A 26,453-nucleotide genomic window follows, 5' to 3' on the forward strand; every position below is an offset into this window, starting at 1 on the left:
ATCATGCCCCTGTAAGGCTTCATTCAGACGTCCGGATGCGTTTTGCGGATCCGATCCATCTATCAGTGGATCCGTAAAAATCATGCGGACGTCTGAATGGAGCTTTACAGGGGGGTAATCAATGACAGGGGGGTGATCAATGACAGGGGGGTGATCAGGGAGTCTATATGGGGTGATAACCACAGTCATTGATCATGCCCCTGTAAGGCTTCATTCAGACGTCCGGATGCGTTTTGCGGATCCGATCCATCTATCAGTGGATCCGTAAAAATCATGCGGACATCTGAATGGAGCTTTACAGGGGGTTGATCAATGACAGGGGGGTAATCAATGACAGGGGGGTGATCAGGGAGTCTATATGGGGTGATCAGGGGTGATTAGGGGTGATCAGGGGCTAATAAGGGGTTAATAAGTGACGGGGGGGGGTGTAGTGTAGTGTAGTGGTGCTTGGTGGGACTTTACTGAGCTACCTGTGTCCTCTGGTGGTCGATCCAAACAAATGGGACCACCAGAGGACCAGGTAGCAGGTATATTAGACGCTGTTATCAAAACAGCGTCTAATATACCTGTTAGGGGTTAAAAAAAACACATCTCCAGCCTGCCAGCGAACGATCGCCGCTGGCAGGCTGGAGATCAACTCTCTTACCTTCCGTTCCTGTGAGCGCGCGCGCCTGTGTGCGCGCGTTCACAGGAAATCTCGCTTCTCGCGAGAGGACGCGCCGGCGCGTCCAGGAGGAATGAATCAACCACCTCCAGGACGCGTCTGTGCGTACAGCGGTCCGGAGGTGGTTAATAGGGTTTCCATTAATTTGCCTACTATTGATGTCAGACTCACTGGTCTATAGTTGCTCGATTCCTCCCTACTACCTTTCTTGTGAATGGGCACGACATTAGCCAATTTCCAATCTTCCGGGACGACTCCTGTTACTAATGATTGGTTAAATAAATCTGTTAACGGTTTTGCCAGCTCACCACTAAGCTCTTTTAATAATTTTGGGTGTATCTCATCAGGCCCCTGTGACTTATTTGTCTTCACCTTAGACAGCAAACTTAGAACATCTTCCTCTGTAAAGATACATGCATCAAACGATTTATTAGTCATTCTTTCTAGTGGAGGTCCTTCTCCTTTTTCTTTTGTAAAAACTGAACAGAAGTATTCATTAAGGCAGTCGGCTAGCCCTTTATTCTCTTCTACATACCTTCCGTCCTTTGTTTTTAATTTAGTTATTCCTTGTTTTAATTTCCTTTTTTCATTTATATATCTGAAGAATGTCTTATCCCCTTTTTTCATAGACTGAGCTAGTTTTTCTTCTGCCTGCGCTTTAGAAGTTCTTATAACTTGCTTGGCCTCTCTCTGCCTAATCTTGTAGATTTCCTTATCTTCATTGCTCTGGTTTTTTTTATAATTACAAAATGCTAGCTTTTTATTTTTAATGATTTGGGCCACTTCTGCTGAGTACCACAGTGGTCTCCTCCTTTTTTTGTTTTTACTGACAAGTCTAATGCAATTTTCTGTTGCCTTCAATAATGCACCTTTTAAGTAGTCCCATTTCTCCTGGACTCCATGTAATCCGTTCCAGTCTGATAAGGACTCATTTATGACTAATTTCATTTTTGAAAAGTCTGTTTTTCTAAAATCTAAAACTTTTGTTTTTGTGTGGTGGGACTCTTTCACAGTTCTTATATTAAACCACACTGACTGGTGATCACTAGATCCCAAGGTTTCGCCTACAATGACATCATATACCGAATCCCCGTTTGTGAATACCAAATCCAAAATGGCCTCCCTCCGGGTTGGCTCCTCAACCACTTGTTGTAGAGATAACCCCAGTAGGGAATTTAGAATATCTGTACTCCTGGTAGAACTTGCTATTTTGGTTTTCCAGTTTATATCTGGAAGATTGAAATCTCCCATAATGATAACTTCTCCTTTCATTGTCATTTTAGCTATTTCTTCAACTAGTAGATCATCTAGTTCTTTAACTTGACCAGGTGGTCTATATATCACACCTACACGAGTTACTGCATGGTTAGCAAACTGCAACGTAACCCAAACTGACTCTATGTTGGCCTCACCAACTTGTATTAGGTTAGATTTAATGCTATCTTTCACATACAGGGCCACTCCTCCTCCTTTCTTGCCTTCTCTGTCTCTTCTGTATAAAGAGTACCCTGGTATGGTTATGTCCCAGTCATTTCTTTCATTAAACCATGTCTCCGTAACAGCCACTAAATCTACATTCTCAGATGCCATTATTGACCCAAGTTCATTGATTTTTTTACCTAAACTGCGAGCATTTGTAGACAGGACTCTGAGCTTATCATTTCTTAACCTCTGTGCTTCTGACCTGTTCTGGCATTGTTTCGGGGGGCAATTGGACTCTTTTATTTTCACTCTTTTGCCCCCCCTTCCTAGTTTAAATACTCTTCCGCAAATTCTTGGAGTTGTTCACTAAGTACATTTGTTCCTTTGAGAGAAAGATGCAAACCATCTTTTTTGTACAGTTCCTTTCTATTCCAAGTAGAGCTATCATGAGAAACAAAGCCAAATCCTTGCTCTTGACACCATTTACCAAGCCATATGTTGAACTCCTTTATGCGCCTCTGCCTATCATTCTGAACATTATGCACAGGCAGAACTTCAGAAAATGAAATGCTGGATGCAAAATCCTGTACGTCATTACCAAGTGGGATAAAAGTTTTTTTCACCTCTGACACTTCATTGCAAGCCAGGTCATTTGTCCCTAGATGGACAAGAACATCCACGTCCCCTTCCTGCTTTGCTTGCTTAACAATATTAATAATACGTCTTCTATCTCTTCTAGCAGTAGCCCCAGGGAGACATCTCACAAAACCATTTTCTTTAAGCTCCACACTTCTTATGATTGAATCACCCAGCAACAGCTGCTTCCTTTGAGACTTCACTTTATCTTTTTTGTTGCATACATTAGACATAGGAGTTGATGGTTTCACACCCTCTGTGCTTGAGTCCATATCCATGTTGTCCTTACATTCTGAGAGTGCTGCAAATGAATTATGGAGAACCACCGACTGTGGGACATGTCTTCTATCCACCACTCTAAGACTTCCAGAACCTACAGTAACCCATCTGCCATTTCTGGGGGTCCTCTGTGGCAGCTGCATTGCAGCAGTCCTAGCTGGAGTTTGTTTAACAGATAATTTAAATATTTCAGCTTTCAAAAATGCAATTTCCTGCTGCAGTAAGGAGAACTGTCTACAGATCTGACAGCATCCGAATCTCCAAAGAGTGGAACATGAAATAAATGCACAACAATTCCTGCACTGAACCAAGTCTGCCATTTTAAAGAGGAGAAAAAAAAAAAAAATAATAATAATTTGTAACTTTAAATCAAACAAATCTTACCTTTTTTTTTTTGTATTGTTTCCACCTTCCAGCCTACCTCCTGACTATCTCCTGCAATATCTCTTTACTAGTACTTAATGTAGTACTTGAAGCTAGTACTTCCAGCTAATGAATTAGGCCAGCTAATGAGTCTGTCTCTATATATACACACACTGCTTCCAAAACTCCTCCCCCAGCAACAAATGTAACACCTTAGTGAGCTAGGCTCATTAGCAAACGCACAATAGCAAACAGCTGACCGAATTCCTTACCTCTTCTCAAGCAATGATCAGCAAAAACAACACAGATGAGCCAGTTGGAGACTAAGCCAATCTCTTGCAGTATCTCTTGAATCTCTTCAGCCTCCTGCAATATCTCTTTACTAGTACTTAATGTAGTACTTGAAGCTAGTACTTCCAGCTAATGAATTAGGCCAGCTAATGAGTCTGTCTCTATATATACACACACTGCTTCCAAAACTCCTCCCCCAGCAACAAATGTAACACCTTAGTGAGCTAGGCTCATTAGCAAACGCACAATAGCAAACAGCTGACCGAATTCCTTACCTCTTCTCAAGCAATGATCAGCAAAAACAACACAGATGAGCCAGTTGGAGACTAAGCCAATCTCTTGCAGTATCTCTTGAATCTCTTCAGCCTCCTGCAATATCTCTTTACTAGTACTTAATGTAGTACTTGAAGCTAGTACTTGCAGCTAATGAATTGATAATGATCCATATTCCTCACACCTCCCCCTTTTAGAGGGCGCCAGGGGACAGCACAGTCCTGTGTTCCCCAGTGCACCCATCCGCACCCTCTCCTTGCCGGGATAGCCTGTCGGCATTCCCGTGGTCACGGCCCTTCTTGTGGTGTATGGTCAAGTGATACTGCTGGAGCACGAGGCTCCAGCATAGCAGCCTTCCGTTCATCCCTGATACGGTGTTTAACCAGCTGTGGGGGTTGTGGTCCATCTCCACAGTGATGTGACGCCCGTATAAATATGGCTGCAACCGTTGCAGTGCCCAGACAATGTCCAGGCACTCCTTCTCCATTGTGGAGTATGCCACCTCCCTCGGCAGGAGCTTCCGACAAAGGTACAGAACGGGGTGTTCTTGGCCCGTAGTGTTGACCTGGCTGAGCACGGCACCGAGGCCAAAATCAGTGGCGTTGGTCTGTACTATAAACGGCCGTGTGAAATCGGTTGCTTATAGTACAGGGAAGCTCGAGAGGGCGGCCTTCAGCGCCCGGAAGGCCGTCTCGCAGTCGTTCGTCCAATCAACTGCGGAGGGCAGCTTCTTCTTGGTGAGGTCTGTCAAGGGCTTTGCCAGGCTACTATAGTGAGAAACGAACCTCCTATAGTACCCGGCGGTGCCCAGGAAGGACATCACCTGTTTCTTGGTCCTGGGGGTGGGCCAGGATGCAATGGCATCCACTTTTCCAGGCTCTGGCTTCAGGGTCATCCCGCCTACACGGTGCCCCAGGTAGTGGGCCTTGCTCATGCCCAGCTGGAACTTTTCGGACTTGATGGTCAAGCCTGCCTGGTGGATCCGCCCGAGCACCTGCCTCAGGTGCTCTAGGTGATGCTCCCATGTGGAACTGAAGACGGCAATGTCATCCAGGTATGCGGCTGCGTGCTCTGCAAGTCCCTTAAGCAGCGTATTGACCATGCGCTGAAAAGTGGCAGGGGCATTCTTCATGCCGAATGGCATTACTGTGTATTTGTACAATCCAAAGGGGGTGATATAGGCAGAGCGTTCCCACGCCTCACAGGTCAGGGGAATCTGCCAATATCCCAGGCTCAGATCCATGATGGTCAGGTACTGGGCATGGCCAACTGATCGAGTAGGTCATCGATGTGTGGCATCGGGTACGCATCGCTAACCGAGACAGCATTGAGTCCCCTGTAGTCCACGCAGAACCGGGTGGTCCGGTCCTTCTTTTGGACGAGGACCACAGGCGATGCCCAAGCGCTGTTGGATGCCTGGATGACCCCCAGCTTCAGCATCTCATCAATCTCCTGGTGCATGTGATGCTGCACCTCCAAGGAAACCCAATATGCTGAACTCCGGATTGGGGGTGATCCCTGACAGGGGACGTGGCAGTCTTGTCTATTCTGGCCACGTCCAGTCAGGAATTTCAGGCAGCGTTAGTGACTGTCACCAGCCTGACCGCTCTCAAGGAGCAAGCGGCACAGCCCCCCTCGGACTCAGACCTCGAGCGGATGGTCTGGAATGTCAGTCGAGTATGTTATGCGCTTCTGAAACAAGATGCAGGCTTTGTCGCAGCTGGTGCACGATAATATGGCGCGGGCCCAGGCCGACCAGAAGCGATGGTACGTCCAGAACGCTTGTGAGAGGACCTACCAGGTGGGTCAAAAGGTATGGGTACTAGTCCCCGTACCTCAGGACAAGCTTCAGGCGGCTTGGGAAGGCCCATACCTCGTGCATCAGTGCCTCAACGCCGTGACATACCTGGTCACCCTGGACCACGCCCAGGGAAGGCGGAAGGCCTTCCACTGGAACATGATGGAGGCACATCAGGAGAGGGAGGCATGTGCCCTCCCTATCTGATGGACGGCCAACTCTGTCCTTCCGGGCTTGTTGCTGAACAACTCCCGGAAGGGGTGATGGCTGGACCATAGCTGGGACCATTGGTCCTTCAAGAGCTGTTGGCCCACCTCCACATCCTCGAAGAACCCACCCGCCTTCACCTGGCAGAGTATGTCCAGGAGGGTTTCCTCCTTCCCCTCTTCTGCAAGGTTGCAGACAGGGAGGGCACATGCCTCCCTCTCCTGATGTGCCTTCCTCATGTTCACATGGAAGGCCTTCCGCATTCCCTGGGCGTGGTCCAGGGTGTCCAGGTATGTCACGGCGTTGATGCACGAGGTACGGGCCTTCCCAAGCCGCCTGAAGCTTGTCCTGAGGTACGGGGACTAGTACCCATACCTTTTGACCCACCTGGTAGGTCCTCTCACAAGAGTTCTGGTCGTACCATTGCTTCTGGTCGGCCTGGGCCAGCTCCATATTATCATGCACCAGCTGCGACAAGCCCTGCATCTTGTTTCGGAAGCGTATAACATACTCGATGACTGACACTCCAGGGGTGGCTACATTTCCCTCCAAGGCCTCTTTCACCAGAGCCAGGGGCCCCTGCACATGTCGCCCATACAGGTGCTTGAAGGGGAGAACCCCGTGGAGGCCTGTGGGACCTCTCGGTAGGCAAACAGCAGATATGGGACGTACCGCTCCCAGTCACGCCCGTGGGAGTCGATCAACATCTTAAGCATCTGCTTTAAGGTGCCATTAAACCGTTCACACAGGCCATTGGTCTGCAGGTGGTACGAGCTGGTCACCAGATGTTGCTCCTGGGTTTGCCTACAGAGGGACTACATCAATTGCGACAAGAACTGGGTCCTCCGGTCAGTGAGAATTTCCTGGGGAAAGCCCACTCTGGAGTAAATCTCCAGCAAGGCGGTGGCCACCTTGTCGGCCCGAATGGATGACAAGGCTACCACCTTCGGGTACCGGGTGGCGTAGTCTACTACCGTCAATATGAAGCGTTTCCCGGAGCTGCTGGGGTCCAATCAGATCCATAGCCACCCTCCTGAAAGGCTCTTCAATTATGGGCAGCGTTACCAGTGGGACTTTGGGGTGCCGCCCCGCCTTCCCCACCCGCTGGCAGGTGTCACATGACACCACTTCACCACATCGGCCCCCATCTTTGGCCAGTAGAAATACTGGGCTAATCTGGCCCTTGTCTTAGGGACCCATAGGTGTCCAGCCATTTGAATCTCATGCGCAACCCACAACAACTCCATCCTAAACTGATAGGGTACCACTAGCTGTCGCTGCCTAGGCCATGCCTCCGGTGAGCCCTGCTGGACCGTGACCCGGTACAGCCGTCCTTGGTCCCAGACCATCCGCTCAAGGTATGAGTCTGAGGGGGGCTGTGCCGCTTGCTCATTGAGAGCGGTCAGGCTGGCGACAGCCACTAACACTGCCTGAAACTCCTGACTGGACGTGGCCAGAATAGACGAGACTGCCACGTCCCCTGTCAGGCCCCCCGGACCTGTCTCCTGGCCTCCATCTGACTCGGCAGCCACTTGGTCGGAAGGGGGAAAACCATCAGACCCCTGAGGGGCCCCAGCACTCCCACTGCGCGTGACAGCAGCTATGGCTGCTGCCACCGCTGGTAGTGCCTGCTTCCCCTCGGCTTCCGACCAAGTCGCCACTCCAGATGGACTAACCTGGCCCTCGGACATCCTGGTGGTAGAGGAATCCTGCACTGAGGCTTTACCTGGGAGCCCTACTAATCCTGGGACAGCCCTGACCTCATTTGCATCCTCCTCCCCCGCAGCTGTCTGCCCCCTGCTTGTCCACTCAGTAGCCACACCTGAGGACAACAGGTCCCAGCTTGCTTGCTGGCCACACCCTGGGGCCTCAGCACAGCTGGCGTGAATGACCCCCTCCCCCCTGAGGGGAGAGGCACACATTACATCCCCCACCCCCACATCCCCATCAACAGGCATGTTAGGTACATTAACAGTATCAACAGGGGTGGACCTGACATCACATTTTGGGGGATCGGACCTCGGGGTGTCAGCGGCCACATACTTAGACACAAGCCACCCCAGGTCCGTCCCCAGCAAAACACTGGCAGTGATATTTGAGGATACCCCCACCTCCCTTACTCCTCGACTGACGCTCCAGTCCAAATAGACCTTGGCGACGGGCAGCCCCGTTCTACTCCTCCAATCCTGGAGACAGTAAGTGATCTTCCGGGCAGTAAATCATGGGGTGCCACCAGTTCAGGCTGTACCAGAGTCATCTCAGCGCCAGTGTCTCTAAGTCCCATGGCCATGGCCTGGCCCACGGTGACCGGTTGAAAATTGTCAAGGGACCTCCCACCACCCCCACCCACACACAACACAGTGGATGGTTTCCGGGTTGATGACTGGGACAGGTTCATCAGGCGCTGGGGAGACATGGCGTTGAAGTGTCCTGGCTGCTTACACAGGTGGCAAAGTCAGCTTTCCCCCACTGACGTGGAAAGTGTAGCAGGGGCCGATGCCCACTTGGGCCTAGGGGCAGGGGTAGCAGGTGCAGCGTGCGTCTTACCCCCTCTTCAGCCGACAGGTTTCTGTACCTCTGAAGTCCTGTTGTTGTTGTATTCATTGGCCAGGGCTGCTGTTGCGGAGGCCCCCTTTGGCTTCCGGTCATGGAGGTACTGCTGTAGGTCCTCCGGACAATTCCACAAGAACTGCTCTGTGGCGATGAGCTCCTTCAGCTGCTGGACGGTGGTGAGCTCCAATCCTGTGGTTTATTGGTCGAGCACTCTCAGCAAGGCCCGTGTGTGATCGGCCCAGCTCTGGGATTGAACCTCTCTGCAAACTACAGAGTTTTTTCCGGTATGTCTCAGGGGTCAGGTTGTACTGCCAGACCAGAGCCTGCTTGATGTCCTCATAGCTCATGATGGTCTCGCTGGGCAGGTACCCAAAGATTTCAAGGGCTTTTCCCCTGAGACGTGGCATGAGGAATCTGACCTATTGGTCCTCCGGCAGCTGGTACTGATGGCAGGCCTACAAAAACATTTGAAAACTCGGACCACACGTGCAAATACCCTATCCGTAGCTATATAAACTGTAACACGGAGGGTGTTATTTATATAATCAAATGCACGTTTTGTGATCTGATGTATATAGGCAGCACATCCCGTAGGTTCAAAAACCGCATCCTAGAACATCTAAATTATATTAGCAATCCTAACATCCTAAATATCTCAAACATAGCTAGGCACTTCATAAAAACACATGCACGCCAATTGTCATATTTCCAAGCCTATGCTATTGAACGAGTTTTGGCCCCTAAAAGGGGCGGAGATTACCGAAAGAAAATCCTTCTTAGGGAAGCCTATTGGATCTTCAGACTTGCGACTAGAACTCCAGCGGGTCTGAATTTGAGAAAAGAATTGACCTATGTCTATCAGTGACCTACCAAATTGCTAAAATAAATGGCAAATGTTCACTGCTGACAGTATGGTCACATAAGGAAACATGTGAAAGCTAAAGGAGGATACATGAGCTTTCACAGCTTGTCTTTTTCATCTTTTCATTTGCAGCACACATCTCTGTTCATTCACCTATCAAGCTCCAGAACTGCAGTCAGACAGTGCGTTTTTTCTTTGTGGGGCAACTAAGCAATTAGAAAATTGTAATAATATTGTAGCAATAATTTCTTACTGTAAACCATGTATTTACCAAGGTCACATGTATATATATTATGATTGCTACTGATGTTGTCCCACATAGAAATTTGCCGGCCGCAATGGATTGTCTTTGGTTTTATAGTAATTTTATTTATATTTTTTCAGACACATTGTCAGCTCATTGTGTAATTTGATACTATCTGTTAGAACATAATGAGCTACAACGTGTTGGAATGCTGGACGTCATTTTTTCATTTCATTTTTTTGTTTCACTTTATGTATTGGGATTGAACATGTATATTATGCGGTTTTAAAACATGACGGTATGGTCACACGGTGCGGTTCTTGACGCCGAGCGAGTGCCTCGGTATTGCCGAGGTTAATACGCTCGGGTCAATGTTTGCACAGAGTGTTGCCAATTATAGCAGTAATTGATATAAGAAACTAAAGGGTGTGTCAAGGTGTGTGGCAACCTATGGAGTGACTGATTCCTTCCCCGCGGTGGGCGGAGGAATCTTTGACTCCCTTTAAATAGAAAAGCCACACTTGACATGGTGTTACGACTAAGGGTGTCTACCCGAAACGCGTCAACATTATGTCATGTGGAGGGTGGTGATGTCTGTCAACTTTATGCGAAAATTAAAGGAAAGCTGATAGAGGAACTCTATTTGTCTCCGGGACCTTCTTTCTCCTTACCTGCAGCCTGCCACGGGAACACTCCCCTAGGGCCTCTGGAGCCGGGACCATATATTCGACTACGGAGGTGAGCTGGATCATATGTTTATCCGTACTGATGGCAGGCCGTCTCAAATGCCAACAAGAAAGTGTCCAAGTCCCCATCTTTGTCCAGCAGGGAGAAGTCCTCCGCCCGCAGTTTTGGACTCCGGATCTCTGGAGACTCACATCGGGCTGAGGAGGGCTGTTGGAGCTGGAGCACTCGCAGCTGATACTCACGCTCGGCCTGCTCGCGTCGTTCTGCAGCTTGCTTACGACGTTCTGCAGCTGCCATAAAGATCTCGCAGGAAGCCTGGTCTCCGGCCTGGAGACGGTCTAGGGCAGCCTGTAGGAGAGCAGCCGAGCCTGCCTGGCTGGGAGAATGGGCAGGTGGAGTGAGGCCCACCACGGACCTCACCGCCTTGGGGAGCTTTGGCTGTGCTCCCCTCGCCTTGAAGAAAGTCGCCTTCCACCTCCTCTCGGCCCCCTATCTGGACTGCATCCTCCCCGCCAACATTCATAGCATCGGCCATCTCCTTAGCTTTGCTCTTTGTGATACTGGGCGTCATTGCAACTGATGATCACTGACACAGACTGCAACCTGATGCGCACACACACACACCTTATGTATTTGCACTCAGACTGTCTAGTGTTGAGCTGATCTTAAGACTCCAGCGGCAAAATCTACTGCTGGTTGTCTTTAGTGTCTGGGAGTATGGGTCCCACACTCACACACTAGTATCTCGATCCCACTTTGCTGCCATCAATATATGAGGGATACCACCCCTCTTGCCTGCTTGACGTCAACTACATCGAGCTCACCAGATGAGGTATGGTCACTGGCTACCAAGACGTGACGTTACGCCGGAGGAGCATGTAAGGTCAGCTTGGTACAGTTTACACTGACTTCTCCTGTCCACACGGGCACAGAGAGGCAACAAGCTGAGGGAGCCTGTTCACTGCCCCAGTGAAACAGCGCTTTCTCAGCCCGGGAAATCTGCCACCAGCTTCTCATTTGATATAAGCCCGGTCCACTAACAGGATTCTATAGTGTGAGAAACCAACCCGCGATAGCTTATAACTAGGCCGAAACACGGACGCGGGAATTCGTGATCGAGATACAAGACAGCACAAGATTAAATTATATATTTACTCGCCTTAAGTGCACACTAGAAACAACACTATACCCAAGAAATATATACAGTGGTCTGAGGTTACAAAAACAGGTAGTATGGTACAAACAGGATTACACAGAGTACAAGTCCGTTACCGGGTAGATGAATGTTCCTTTGGGTTATGATGGTGGAATAGTCCTTGGCTGCGGTCACGTGGGGGCAGTGATGTCAGCAGTTTCCAGGTCTCTCCAAACACATGGCACGATGTGACCCCCTTTCAGAAAAACGCAAGGACTGTCACTTTAAGAGACAGACCTTGCAACTGCTCTGCCAAAGCAGCAATAAGATCCATAGTGGATCTTATAAAAATAAAAAATTATTATTATTTTTTTCAAAATAAGGGCAAGATATAATATCACATCTGATATGGCAGGTAACAGACATGCGGCACAGAGGGGAGGGAAGGGGAGTACCCTTTCACTAGGGAGAGGGAAGAGTGGTGACCCCTAGCTCACCTAGCACTGGCACCTGTCTGCCCTGACGTCCCTAGACAGACTGCGAACCCGTACGCCGATCACGTGCCTCGTCCCTGGCTTACCCTGGCAGCACCAGTTCCAAAAGCGCCACAGCAACTGCAACTCCACCAGAGGTCAGAATAGAAGATCTGGAAAGAAGGTCTACAGTATATCTGGCAACAAAAGAAGCAGAAAGGGAGAATATACAGTTGCAAGAAAAAGTATGTGAACCCTTTGGAATGATATGGATTTCTGCACAAATTGGTCATACAATGTGATTTGATCTTCATCTAAGTCACAACAATAGACAATCACAGTCTGCTTAAACTAATAACACACAAAGAATTAAATGTTACCATGTTTTTATTGAACACACCATGTAAACATTCACAGTGCAGGTGGAAAAAGCATGTGAACCCTTGGATTTAATAACTGGTTGAACCTCCTTTGGCAGCAATAACTTCAACCAAACATTTCCTGTAGTTGCAGATCAGACGTGCACAACGGTCAGGAATAATTCTTGACCATTCCTCTTTACAGAACTGTTTCAGTTCAGCAATATTCTTGGGATGTCTGGTGTGAATCGCTTTCTTGAGGCCATGCCACAGCATCTCAATCGGGTTGAGGTCAGGACTCTGACTGGGCCACTCCAGAAGGCTGATTTTCTTCTGTTTAAGCCATTCTGTTGTTGATTTACTTCTATGCTTTGGGTCGTTGTCCTGTTGCAACACCCATCTTCTGTTGAGCTTCAGCTGGTGGACAGATGGCCTTAAGTTCTCCTGCTAAATGTCTTCAATGATAGCAATCCGTCCAGACCCTGAAGCAGCAAAGCAGCCCCAAACCATGATGCCCCCACCACCATACTTCACAGTTAGGATGAGGTTTTGATGTTGGTGTGCTGTGCTTCTTTTTCTACACACATAGTGTTGTGGGTTTCTTCCAAACAACTCAACTTTGGTTTCATCTGTCCACAGAATTATTTTGCCAGTACTGCTGTGGAACATCCAGGTGTTCTTGTGCAAACTGTAAACGTGCAGCAATGTTTTTTCGGACAGCAGTGGCTTCCTCTGTGGTATCCTCCCATGAAATCCATTCTTGTTTAGTGTTTTACGTATCGTAGATTCGCTAACAGGGATGTTAGCATATGCCAGAGACTTTTGTAAGTCTTTAGCTGACACTCTAGGATTCTTCTTCACCTCATTGAGCAGTCTGCGCTGTGCTCTTGCAGTCATCTTTACAGGACGGCCACTCCTAGGGAGAGTAGCAGCAGTGCTGAACTTTCTCCATTCATAGACAATTTATCTTACCGTTGACTGATGAACAGCAAGGCTTTTGGAGATACTTTTATAACCCTTTCCAGCTTTATGCAAGTCAACAATTCTTAATCGTAGGTCTTCTGAGAGCTCTTTTGTGCGAGGCATCATTCACATCAGGCAATGCTTCTTGTGGAAAGCAAACCCAGAACTGGTGTGTGTTTTTTATAGGGCAGGGCAGCTGTAACCACCTCCAATCTCATCTCATTGATTGGACTCCAGTTGGCTGACACCTCACTCCAATTAGCTCTTGAAGATGTCATTAGTCTAGGGGTTCACATACTTTTGCCACCTGCACTATGAATGTTTACATGGCGTGTTCAATAAAAACATGGTTACATTTAATTCTTTGTGTGTTATTAGTTTAAGCAGACTGTGATTGTCTATTGTTGTGACTTAGATGAAGATCAGATCACATTTTATGACCAATTTGTGCAGAAATCCATATCATTCCAAAGGGTTCACATACTTTTTCTTGCAACTGTATAGTAGCTGGGAGTGGCTGACAAAGAACAGCTGAAAGGAAAAGTTACAAATTCCTAAATGGGACAAAAAGGATCTCAAACCTAATCAGGAAAACATGGACCAGAATCCATTCCCAACACTAGGTCATGGAGTGATCTTTTGAAACTGAGTGAGTAGCCACCCGCTGCAAACTTCTGACCCCAGGCACAACTGGGTCAGCGATAGGTCATGACACATTAGACTTTATCACTTTTAGTGAATATGTTGAAACATTGGTTCTAATGCATAGGCAGGGCTGTTTATACAGGTTACTTAAAAGCTAAGTAGCTATAAACTACTACAGGACAATCTGATAAAGCGACAATATCCTGTTAGTGTCGTAACAGCCACGGTGCATTCTGTTACATTTGTGGTGAGTACAAACCCTTGGATATAAGCATTATACAGTATAATTAATAAATGCATTAATCCAGCAAAGGAGGCAGTATGGACAATCACATTACATTCACTACTGCTCTCCAAAAACATATTTAACCCCTTGGCGACCTCCACCGTATATGTACTGCAAAAGTCATCACTGTGGTTGCATATAAGCCGGGTTTCTGTTTTTTCATACAGCAGGGGCCCGGGACTAATGTCTGCGATCAGCCATAAGGCCGATCGCAGACATTAAACCCTCAGATACCATGGTCAAATGTGACCATTGCATCTAAGCGGTGAAGATCCGAGAGCCTCATGCTCCTGCACCCATAACAGCTTCACATGGCTGAGATCAGGGAAGCTGTTACATTACAGTGACAGTCCCGGAGCCTGCTTGAGGCTCCGATACCTATCACTAATATATTCCAATACAGGCCTGCAGGTGGCAGCACTGTATTGGAATACAGTGAATGGTGTGTTCTGTGATGCATAAATATCCATCGCAGAATACAATTGACAATCTAATGATTACTGGTTATAGTAATTTACGGTAACTTAAAAAAGTTACAAAAAAAATTAAATAAAAAATATAAGTTCAAATCACCCCCTCCCCCTTTTCTCCAAAATAAAAACTAAAATAAATAAACAATAAAAAAAAAAACATCATTTGCATTTTTATCCAGAAGAAGGCAAAAAAAAAAAAACTGAGGTAGAAGCCAATTTTCCTCATTTTAGGGGGGGGGGGAATCAGGCAGTCAGAGATAAATGATCTCTCCAACGTTCCATAGTCTCACTGCCCTTACCGTAAATAATCCTCTTCTATATTTGTGTAAAAACCTTATTTCCTATAGACATAGAGGATATCCCCTCGTCACAGTCACAGCCTTGGGGATAAATAGATGATGGGATAGATCTCTGTACTGACCCCTGATATATTTATACATAGTAATTAGATCTCCCCTCAGTCGTCTTTTTTCTAAAATGAATAACCCTAATTTTGATAATCTTTCAGGGTACTGTAGTTGCCCCATTCCAGTTATTACTTTAGTTGCCCTCCTCTGGACCCTCTCCAGCTCTGTTATGTCTGCCTTGTTCACAGGAGCCCAGAACTGTACACAGTACTCCATGTGTGGTCTGACTAGTGATAAAGTGGTAGAACTATGTTCTCATCACGGGCATCTATGCCCCTTTTGATGTAACCCATTATCTTATTGTCCTCGGCAGCAGCTGCCTGACACTGGTTTCTACAGTTTAGTTTTCTGTCCACTAAAATTCCTAAGTACTTTTCTATGTGAGTGTTACCCAGTGTTTCACCATTTAGTATGTACTGGTAAAGCCTCATTCACACGTCAGTGTTCCACGGATGTGTGCTGTACGTGTTCTCCACGGACACCACACGTCCCCATTCATTTTAATGTGTGTAATCACAGATCAGTGTTTTAGCATGGTCCGTGGGTCCGTTTTTTTTAGCACAAATACATGCTCTATTTTGTCCGTGTTCACGGATCCATCACGCCCATTATAGTCTATGGGTCAGTGAAAACCACGATGCAAAACGGATGCCGGATCATTAGGATCAACACGGATCATTAGGAACAGATGCTTTAAAAAAGATTTTTTTCAGTTGTTCAGTGTCAGTGAAACAGATGATACACGGACAGCAAAAAACGGATACACTGAGCCAACACAGATCCATCATGGACATCTTCACGGAGGCATCACTAACCACCTTAACACGGATTTAAACACAAACACGGACGTATGAATGAGGCTTAACTTGCATTAGTATGAAAACTTAATTAGTTTGAAAACTTAATTAACAATATAGCCTCTGAACTATTGTAAAATGTATGGACTCAGCAGAGTTCTTTGTGATCTTGCTGCAAATATCGCAAGAATTGCTTCATCTACAGAGAACCCGATTTGCTCAGCTCCATTTGTCAGTATTAACCCCTTAATGCCCAGCGCAGTACATGTACGGCGCGCTGATCGGGCGGGTGCAGGAGCTGCGCCCGCCCGATCCGAGGCAGGGGTCCGCCAGTCACTGATAGCCGGACCCCTGCTGTATGCGCCGACATCGGTGAAATCATATACCCAGTCTGAGCACCTTCAGCTCTGCTGGATGAGGAAAGCAGAAACTACAGACCAACTCCAGAGTTCCAGGAAGAAAGCATCCCCTGAGAATCCATCTGTAAGATAAGTCCAGTGCCTAGGAGAAGCCAATTCCGCCTCAGCTAGTCTGTCCCCACACAGCAGAAGGTACCAGATAAGTGCAGAAGCTATTCCTGCCACAGTTACAGAGCTACCAAGCAGACGTTTTATCTTGCAACCTCCACACTTAAAGCAGAAGTATTCATTCCTGCCAATGATTGCCAAAACCTGCTGGGACCAAGAGACCAAAGCTGTATACCGCTTGGATGCAAGTTATTTCAAGTAAAGAAATGTTTGAACTTCATCTGCAAAATTCCTTTATTACTCCTACAATCACTACACTCAAATTTATTGCAAGTGACCATACCCAGGTAGGAGACACCGTGACACAACTACCACCAAACTACAGAGACATTATAGGCCATTACACCACTGTGGAATTCCTAATCTGGGATGTACGTTATAACACCTTGGAAGGGCCCTGGGATAGTACCCTGCGCATGCTGCAATTGGCATCACGACAAATACAGGATATATTATACACCTGACCCGGCCAATGCACTAAAAGTGGCGTCAGCGAACCCGTTCCTGGTCACTGCATTAAGTGGCGTCACGAACAGGATCGGATTGTGTGTCTACCATTGCTACACGGCCTAGGAACTGTGTAGAAACCCTGAAAATTGAATTTATTGCTTTTATTGTGGTGCAAAAAGGTGCTAAATTGTGCGCGCCAGCACTCCAAGGGATAATCCGCCAAATTTCTGTAATGGATCCGCTTCTTCATGTCCTTCAGAAGCGGGAAAACACAAGAATGCCCTCTAAGGAGTGCGAAAATGCTAACTACGCCCCTCTAAAAGTGGGAAACCTAAATCCTGCCCACCAAGAACTTTGCAATGTGAGCCAAGGGAGTAAAGACCCCTCCCCTCAGGCTCCACCTTCACTTCCTGCATCCAGCCTGACTGAGGAGCAAAGGAAGACGGTGCTCCCCAAGCCAAAGTGGGACCAGATGTCGATCAAAGGCGAACCTGTTTATGAAAAGTACCCACCCGAGATCCGGGTCTCCCAATTAGTAAACAAGAAAGGCCCGTCAGTGTTTGCCACGATTCCGGAGGCTGCGGATTCCTCATCAGACAGCGAGACGGCCATAGGCCATTACATCACTGTGGAATTCCTAATCTGGGATGTGCGTTATAACACATTGGAAGGGCCCTGGGATAGTACCCTGCGCACGCTGCAATTGGCGTCATGACAAAAACAGGATATATTATCCACTTTTTCAATGCTTCCACGCTACCATCCTGTTTTAGTAATTTAAATATTTTCTTTTTGCCTATTTTTGTTTCCTTTACATTTCTATTCATCCACATTGTTGTTGTTTTTTTTGTTCCTTACCCTTTTATTCCCATAGGGCAGTGATGGCTAATCTCTGGCCGCCGCCGGAATGACACATGGGCAATGCCGTTATGATGATTCTGGATGTGGTTGGCTACTGGTGTATCCTTGCCCATGGATATGTCGTTAAGGTGCTCGCCTACCCGCCTGCGAAACTCGCGGATGGTTTTACTGACATACTCTTTGCCGCATTCACAGGCGAGGCGGTAGATCACCCCACGTGTCCTGCAATTGATGAAGTGGTTAATGGTATAGACCTTCCCAGTGTTGTTACTGCGGAAAGTCTTACCGGTTTGCAGGTGGCTGCAGGCAATGCAGCCACTGCATCTGTAACAGCCTTTGATGTTAGACTGTAACCATGCTGAACCTGAGGGTACGGGCGGTATGAACTCACTCGAGACCAATCTATTGAGAAGATTACGTCCTCTGCGGTAAGTAATGCTAGGGTATTGCCCCAAAACCTGAGATCTGGATCCATCAGAAGGACACCCCAGTTGTTGCATATGATGTTGCGAACCTCAGGTGCTGCACGATCAAAAGTGATGACCAGGCGAATTAGATTCCCTGTCTGTGCTTGGTTAGACTTAGGAATTAAAAGATTTGTGCGATCTACCTGCAGTGCTGCTCTAAAGGCTTGTCGCAACACCTTGTCAGGGTATCCTCGCTGAATGAATCTCAGTCGCAAGTCAGTGACCTGTTTGATATACTCTTTTTTTAGAGGAGCAATTTCTCCTAAGACGGAGGTACTGACCCTTTGGGATACCTTCCTTGAGTGGGAGAGGATGACTACTCTCCCACTTAAGTAGATTATTTGTCGAGGTAGGTTTCCTGTAAACCGTCATGGTCAGCTCTCCCTCCTCTGTTTTAGAAATGAGGATGTCTAGGAACGGCAAGTGGGCAGTGTTTTTTTCACTGGTGAAACGGAGACCTAAATTGTTTATATTAAGGGCCTTCACCAAGGAGAAGAACGAGACATCATCACCATTCCAGATGATGAAGATGTCATCAATGTATCGCGCCCACAGTCCCACGGGATCCATGAGAGTGGATCCAGCGTCCGTAAATACCAGGGTCTGTCGGTAAAACCATCCGCGAGTTTCGCAGGCGGGTGGGCGAGCACCTTAACGACATATCCAAGGGCAAGGATACAAAAGTAGCCAACCACATCCAGAATCACCATAACGGCATTGCCCATGTTTCCGTCATGGGCATTGACAGAGTCTTCCCTCCACGTCGGGGGGGGAGACTGGGATCGGGCGTGACTCCATTGGGCCTCAATGAACAGCTTAATTTTAGCTGTTTCTTGTGATCCCCTGATCTCAGCTGTGCCCCCCCTCTCTCTGGATCATGGCTCTCGCCCCTCCCCATTTACCCTTTACCTTTTGTTTACCCTTTTTGAGCCCCACCATCAGTCATATTGTCTCTGTAACTGGGCCTGTATGTCTGTGTTACCAGCACATATGTAGCTCTTGAGCTCAGCAAATCTTGTTTTGCTGTATTTTGGAGACCGCTGATACGCCGGTCTCTTATGCAGCCGTTGTTTTCCCGTGACACCATTCACAGCGTCCCGGTTGTTAGGTAACCAGCCCGCCCCCAGGTTGTTTTACTTATGGCCCCTCCCTCGATCCTGCATGTCATTCCGGCGGCGGGCGTTGCATTCCACGTTCCTCCGCCCCTGACGCTTAGCACACCTCCATCCTTGCAGCTCCCTGGGCTTGACCTGGAACGCACACGCCGCCGTGCGCTGCGTTCCATGGCACGCAGGACCGCCGATCACGTGGTCAAGCTGACCTGGCCCCACGTGACCCTGGAGGGCTTACCCTGGTGGTTGGCGCGCTGTGTTTGCCTTTAAAAGCAGCACTTAGAAGGTAAGCAGTTGCTGACAGCCCCATACTACAGACCCCACGTTTAGGGCCCCACAGTGACCATATTGCGCTTCTGTACAGCGCCCCATTGTGCTACGGCAGCCCACTGGCATGCCAGCACCTGAGGTCTTTCTGTGAAGACAAGCGTGTTGTCAGGTTCCACTGGCCTGGCCACCGTACCTTGAGCTTTAACTGGGTCTACTTGAGCCACTCTGGCCTTAACGACCCTGCTCATAGCCTGTAGCCTGTTTGGCTTTAAATGTAACAGTTTGTAGCCCACCTGGCTACCAGTTTTGCTATTTCTACAGGCGCCCCTTTGCCTGTTACCCTGTAATTTTTACTTCCACTGATGAGTTTTTTCAACTGAAATGTGACACGTTGCAATATCTTTAGGGTACACTAGGGATACCGGCCCCCACCAGGGATAGGTATCCGGACGGGGTCGCTCCTTGCGGGGCAAGTACTCCGTATAGGTAGGCAGGGTCTACTAGCCCCTATTTTTTTGACGGACAACGGTTCACGAACCCATTCAAGTCAATGGGTCCGTGAAAGAACACGGATGCACACAAGATTGGCATCCGCGTCCATGATCCGTGGCCGTAGGTTACTTTCATACAGACGGAGATCTGTCTGCATAAAAGCTTTTTCAGAGATGAGTTTTCACTTCGTGAAAACTCATATCCGACAGTATATTCTAACACAGAGGCGTTCCCATAGTGATGGGGACGCTTCTAGTTAGAATATACTACGAACTGTGTACATGACTGCCCCCTGCTGCCTGGCAGCACCCGATCTCTTACAGGGGGCTGTGATCCGCACAATTAACCCCTCAGGTGCTGCACCTGAGGGGTTAATTGTGCATATCATAGCCCCCTATAAGAGATCAGGGGCTGCCAGGCAGCAGGGGGCAGACCCCCCTCCCTCCCCAGTTTTAATTTCATTGGTGGCCAGTGCGGCCCACCCCGGCCCCCCCTCCCTCTATTGTAATATCATTGGTGGCCAGTGTGCGGCCTCCCCCGGCCCCCCCCCTCCCTCCCTTTATTGTATTATCATTCCAATCATCTCCAATCCGATGGTATATTTTAACTTGAAGCGTCCCCATCACTATGGGAACGCCTCTGTGTTAGAATATACTGTCGGATATGAGTTTCACGATCTAACTCATATCCGACAGTATATTCTAACATAGAGGCGTTCCCATGGTGATGGGGACGCTTCAAGTTAAAATATACCATCGGATTGGAGAAAACTCTGATCCGATGATATAATAGGGACTCCTGACTTTACATTGAAAGTCAACGGGGGACGGATCCGTTTGAAATTGCACCATATTGTGTCAACGTCAAACGGATCCGTCCCCATTGACTTGCATTGTAATTCAGGACGGATCCGTTTGGCTCCGCACGGCCAGGCGGACACCAAAATGAAATTTTTTTCATGTCTGTGGATCCTCCAAAAATCAAGGAAGACCCACGGACGAAAAAACGGTCACGGATCACGGACCAACGGAACCCCGTTTTGCGGACCGTGAAAAAATACGGTCGTGTGCATGAGGCCTAATCGACAATATGTAGAACTCGAGAGCCAGGACGACAACACACCGACGATACCGGTCTTTGTGACAGATCGCCCTATTTTTTACCCCTAATAATTGAATCTCCCACCATCAACACCTGTATGGCCTGCCCTGCTTTCGTGGTCCCCTGCTTACTGGAGCTAAAATTCCCCTGACTGGCAGAGGAAATGTCGGGTTGCAGCAGTGCTCACCTGGAACTGACATCCCTCTCATCTCCTAACCTTGCAAAGTTGTTGGGGTGTGTCAAATCAAGACTAGCCTCCCTTGCAATCTTCGCTCTATCCTATTTTCACTTACCCAGCTACCTACCTCACTTTCCTGATCCTCCATACTACCACCCTCCCCTGTATCTACTGCATATGGTGCCTGCTCAGTGAGCAGCAAACTGTTTTCCAAATTGCCAACACTTCTCAGTGTCGAAATTTGCACGTTTGGATACAGGATGGTACAGCAAATGGTATAACGGCAAAAAATTTTAATGCCCATTTCGCCATTTTATTTTACTTCACCTCTCCAACAAATTGAATAATAAGTGATCAAAAACTCACACATACTCCAAAATGGTATCCAAAATTCATATACGTAAATATAAAAAAAAGTTATAAGGGTTAGAACATGGCAATAAAAAGAAAAAAAAATGTTTACAAAGTTTTATCTTTTTCAGTATTAAAATACAAGAAAAACTATATAAGTGTGGTATCATTGTATTCAAACTGTCCTGAAGAATGACGGTAATAGGCCAATTTTACTCCATAGGGAAGACCCTAAAAACAAAACCCATAAAACTGTGGCAGAATTGCATTTTTTCCAATTCTACCCCATTTGGAATTATTTTTTCAGCTTCCCACTACATTATATGCAATATTAAATCCATTATAAAGTACAACCTGCCACAAAAACAAGCCCTCATACGGCTATGAATGGAAAATTGAATAAGTTAGGGCTCTGGAAAGGCAGGGAGTTAATAAACAAAAAAGTAAAATCGCAGGATCTTCTAGAGCAGGGGTACTCAACTGGCAGATTGCGGTCCGAATCCGGTTGCCAGATGTCTTGACCCCTGCAGTGGACATTTCTACTCTGGAGGGGGCACAATGGGCATTTCTACTCTGGAGGGGGCACAGAGGGCATTGCTAATGTGAAGGGGCCACAATGGACATTTCTACTCTCGAGTGGGCACAAGGGGCATTTCTACTCTGGAGGGGGCACAATGGGCATTGCTAATGTGAAGGGGGCAGAATGGGTTGCCAGCTGTCTCGACCTCTGCAGTGGCGTGCTAAGTGGGCATTACTACTATTAAGGGGCATTATTACTATGAAGGAGACACAATGGGGATTATTACTGTGAAGGGGGCATAAGGGGGATTATTACTGTGAAGGGGGCACAAAGAGGGCATTACAACTGTGAAAAGGGCACAGAGAGGGCATAACTACTGTGAGGGGGGCACAATGAAGAGATAACTACTGTTAGGGGGCACACATCTGTACAAAACTACTGTGAAGGTTGTACAATGAGGGCAATACTACTGTGAGGGGGTACAATTTTTTTTTTAAGTATTGGGGGTGCCAGACAAAGGACCCGCCCCGGGTGCCAAACAACCTAAGCACGCCACTGCCTGCATGTCCCACTTTCAACTCTATCATGTGTCCCGAGGACACATGTACAGTTGAATAGAATGGTGGAGCAGAGAGCAGTCGGCTTCCTGCTTCACCATTCCCGTGCTGCTCGTAGTCCAGTGCATGCAGGCGCGATGTACTGACATCATCACGCCTGCTGCGCTCTGCCACAAACAGCAGAGAGCAGAGCAGAGCGGCTCTGGTGGTCAGGGGAACATATGATAGGTGAGTTTTTACACTGGAGGCACTACTCTGTGGGTGGGGGAAGCTACAAAACCCTGGGGGGGGGGAGTAAAGGGGGCATAACTGTGTGTGTGGGGGCCATATAAAGTGGCATAATCCTTTGAAGAAGGACATCAAAGTGGCAAAACTGTGAGGGGGCCACTAAAGGGGAAATAACTGTGTGTGGGGGCCATCTAAGGGGTTATAATTTATGAGGGGTCATCACTGTGTTTGGGGGGCCACCTAAAGGGGCATCACTATGTGTGGAGGCACTGGAGAGGGCAGCACTATGGGGTCATAACTTTGTGGGAAGACGTTTAAGTCCCCTTTCACATGAGCGAATTTTCCGCGCGGGTGCGATGTGTGACATGAACGCACAGCAACCCGCAATGAATCCTGACACATTCATTTCATTGGGTTTGTGTACATGAACGTTTTTTTCACGCATCAGTTCTGCGTTGTGTGAAAAATGCAGCATGTTCTATATTTTGTGTGTTTCATGCAGCCCTGGCCCCATAGACGTGAATGGGGCTTCAGTGAAAAACGCATTGCATCCGCAAGCAAGTGCGGGTGCGATGCGTTTTTCACTGATGGTTGTTAAGAGATGTTGTTTGTAAACCTTCAGTTTTTTATCACGCGCATGAAAAACTTCTGAAAACACATTGCACCTGCGCGGAAAAAAACTGAACAACTGAACGCAATCGCATGTGAGGAGGACCACCAAAGGGTGCATAATTATTAGGCGAGCATCAATGTTGGGGCCATCTAAAGGGGCATAATCTATGAGGAGGGCATCACTGTGTGTGGGACTACTTAAAGGGGCATCATACTATGTGGGGAGAACTTAGGGGGGCAGCACTGTGTGGGGCCCACTTAATGGGGCATCATACTGTGTGAAGTCTACTTAAGGGTACATCATGGTGTCATATACTCCATGTTTTTTACCTTGATTGTAATCAACTCAGAAATAAACAACCACTCGTAACTTATTAATTATATTTTATTAATGGATTATAATCGGCCACGGTGTCTTAATGTTACCCAAAATTCAATAACAGTAAACCACATTAATCTAATACCAACTTTATACAATACGAATTAATTAAATAACCACTTAGTCCACTCAGAGAGTGACTCTTACCCCATACATAACACCGTGACATTAATGGAAAAGGGTGGGGGAGGGGATTCTTCGCTGCCACTTACGTGAGTGCGCAGCAACTGACCTGTCCTTTTCTTTTTCAGGTATCCACGAGACAGACCGTTGATCCATCCTCCAATCAAGATGTTGCTTCACCTTCGTGAGGACTTCAGACTGCACCGTTCGTTTCTGTTACCAGGTAAGCAATACAGACAACATATACCGTAATACTTGCGCATGCAAATAGTGAGGGTCATGGTGCATCTGCAATTCAGGTTTGATCATACTGTGTGGGGGACATTTAAGGGGCATCACTTTGTGAGGGGAGCATTTAAGGGTACATCATACTGTGTGAGGGGGGCATGTAGAGAACATCACTTTGTTCTGGGGGCTTTTAAGTAGGGATCATTCTTTCATGTGAGGGGCAGCTAAGGGATCATCCTAATGTGAGGGGGCACTTAGGGTAATCATACTCTGTGGGGAGGAACTAAGAAGGCATTGCAATGATTATGTGTCAGGGGCACTAAGGAGCATCATAATGTGTGGGGGCACCGAGGGATCACCCAGCTGTGAGGGTGCACTTAGGGGTATCATACTCTGTGGAGCATTAAAGGGATTTTATACTGTCTGAGGGGCATTAAAGGGGCATCATTTTTGTCAGGGGGCACTGAAAGGACATTCTTACTGTTTGGTTGGCAGAAAGGAGATTAGGTGGGCTTGGAGGTGTGGATTATTGTAAAAAAAAAATAATAATAATCCAGCGCTACACGGAAGTGGTGTTGTCCCTTCTTATATACTTTTTTGTTTTGTAGCTCGGACCTTTATCCTACAGCAGACTCAGGTATGTGGACTTCTACAAAAAGTACTTGAGTACCCCCGTTCTAGAGGTTAATGCACTTGGCTGTATTAAAGGGATTGTTTCACTTCAGCAAGTGGCATTTATCATGTAGAGAAAGTTAATACAAGGCACTTACTAATGTATTGTGATTATCCATATACTTTCCTTTGCTGGCTGGATTCATTTTTCCATCAAAATATACACAGTTTGTTTCCATGGTTACAACCACCCTGCAATGCATAAAGCGCCCACATGGAAGCGTTGTGCAGGGTTGTACAGTGTAGCAAGCACATGAATATGTCTACACATAGATTGCAGTTGTTGTCCTGGGATAAGAACTCTGCCCTTAACTGGATGCATTTTCTATTACAGTCTTGCTATCCACTAGTATTTAAAGGGGTTGTCTCATCATGGACAATGGGGGCATATCGCTAGGATATGCCCCCATTGTCTTATAGGTGTGGGTCCCAGCGCTGGGACCCGGACCTATATCGAGAACGGAGCCCCACAAGGTGGTGGCTGGAGGATTCCGGTCCGGCCACCACCAAGCCGGCTCCCCATAGAAGTGAATGGGAGCATACCGCGCATGCGCGGCCCCCACTCCCATTCATTTCTATAGGGTCGACGGAAATAGCCGAGCCAGCACTCGGCTATTTTCTCCAGCCCCATAGAAAATGAATGGAGGGCGGCTGCGCATGCGCAGTGCGCCCTCCTTCACTTGCGGGGCTCCGTTCTCGTTATAGGTGTGGGTCCCAGCAGTGGGACCCGCAACTATAAGACAATGGGGGCATATCCTAGTGATATGCCCCCATTGTCCATGATGAGACAACCCCTTTAATAAAAACCGGCTACCTTAATCTTTGGCCAAAGATCTGATTCCTCACTTAGCCAGCAGGGAGCAGCAAAAGCTTAAATATCTAAATCTCCAGATTTAGTTGGGAAGTTACATTGAGTTGGAATTCACATGCAGGAACTTGTTTGAGACATTTTTTAAATGCTTATATTCTATAAGATCAGTAATGTGTTTCTCTTCTAGGGTTTCCAAAATGTATTTAAAAAAAAAAAAAATTTTTTTTTTTCTTCTTAAATAAAGCTCTTTGGGATGTGGCTTATTTTGGACTCTACGGATGTAGTAATTTTTTTAATTTGAATTGTGGTATTCCAAAAGTGAAAAATATGCTTGTTTGTTACAGGACAAATTGTATTCTTCAGTGACAGCCTTTTAGAGGTAGATATAATCTATTGAGTAACTTTTATACATTTTGATATTTTATGTTGCTCCATTCACTGTGCAGCATGAATAAAGTGTTACTTTTATGAATTTTGTGTCGCAATATTTTAAAAGCCATGACTTTCATTTTTCCGTGTTTCATTTATATATACAGTTTATTGATACCTTTTATATTTTATTTTTGGGAGGTGACCAAAAACCAATAATTCAGTTTTTTATTCTCACCTATTATGACTGATAGGAATCTCAACGTCCCACTTGGTACCCCTGGCACCAAACTTCTAGTATCGGCTTGGTTTGAGTCCTTTTCTGACG

The sequence above is a fragment of the Bufo bufo genome, chromosome 9, assembly GCF_905171765.1.
Source record: "Bufo bufo chromosome 9, aBufBuf1.1, whole genome shotgun sequence".
Classification (NCBI taxonomy): domain Eukaryota; kingdom Metazoa; phylum Chordata; class Amphibia; order Anura; family Bufonidae; genus Bufo; species Bufo bufo.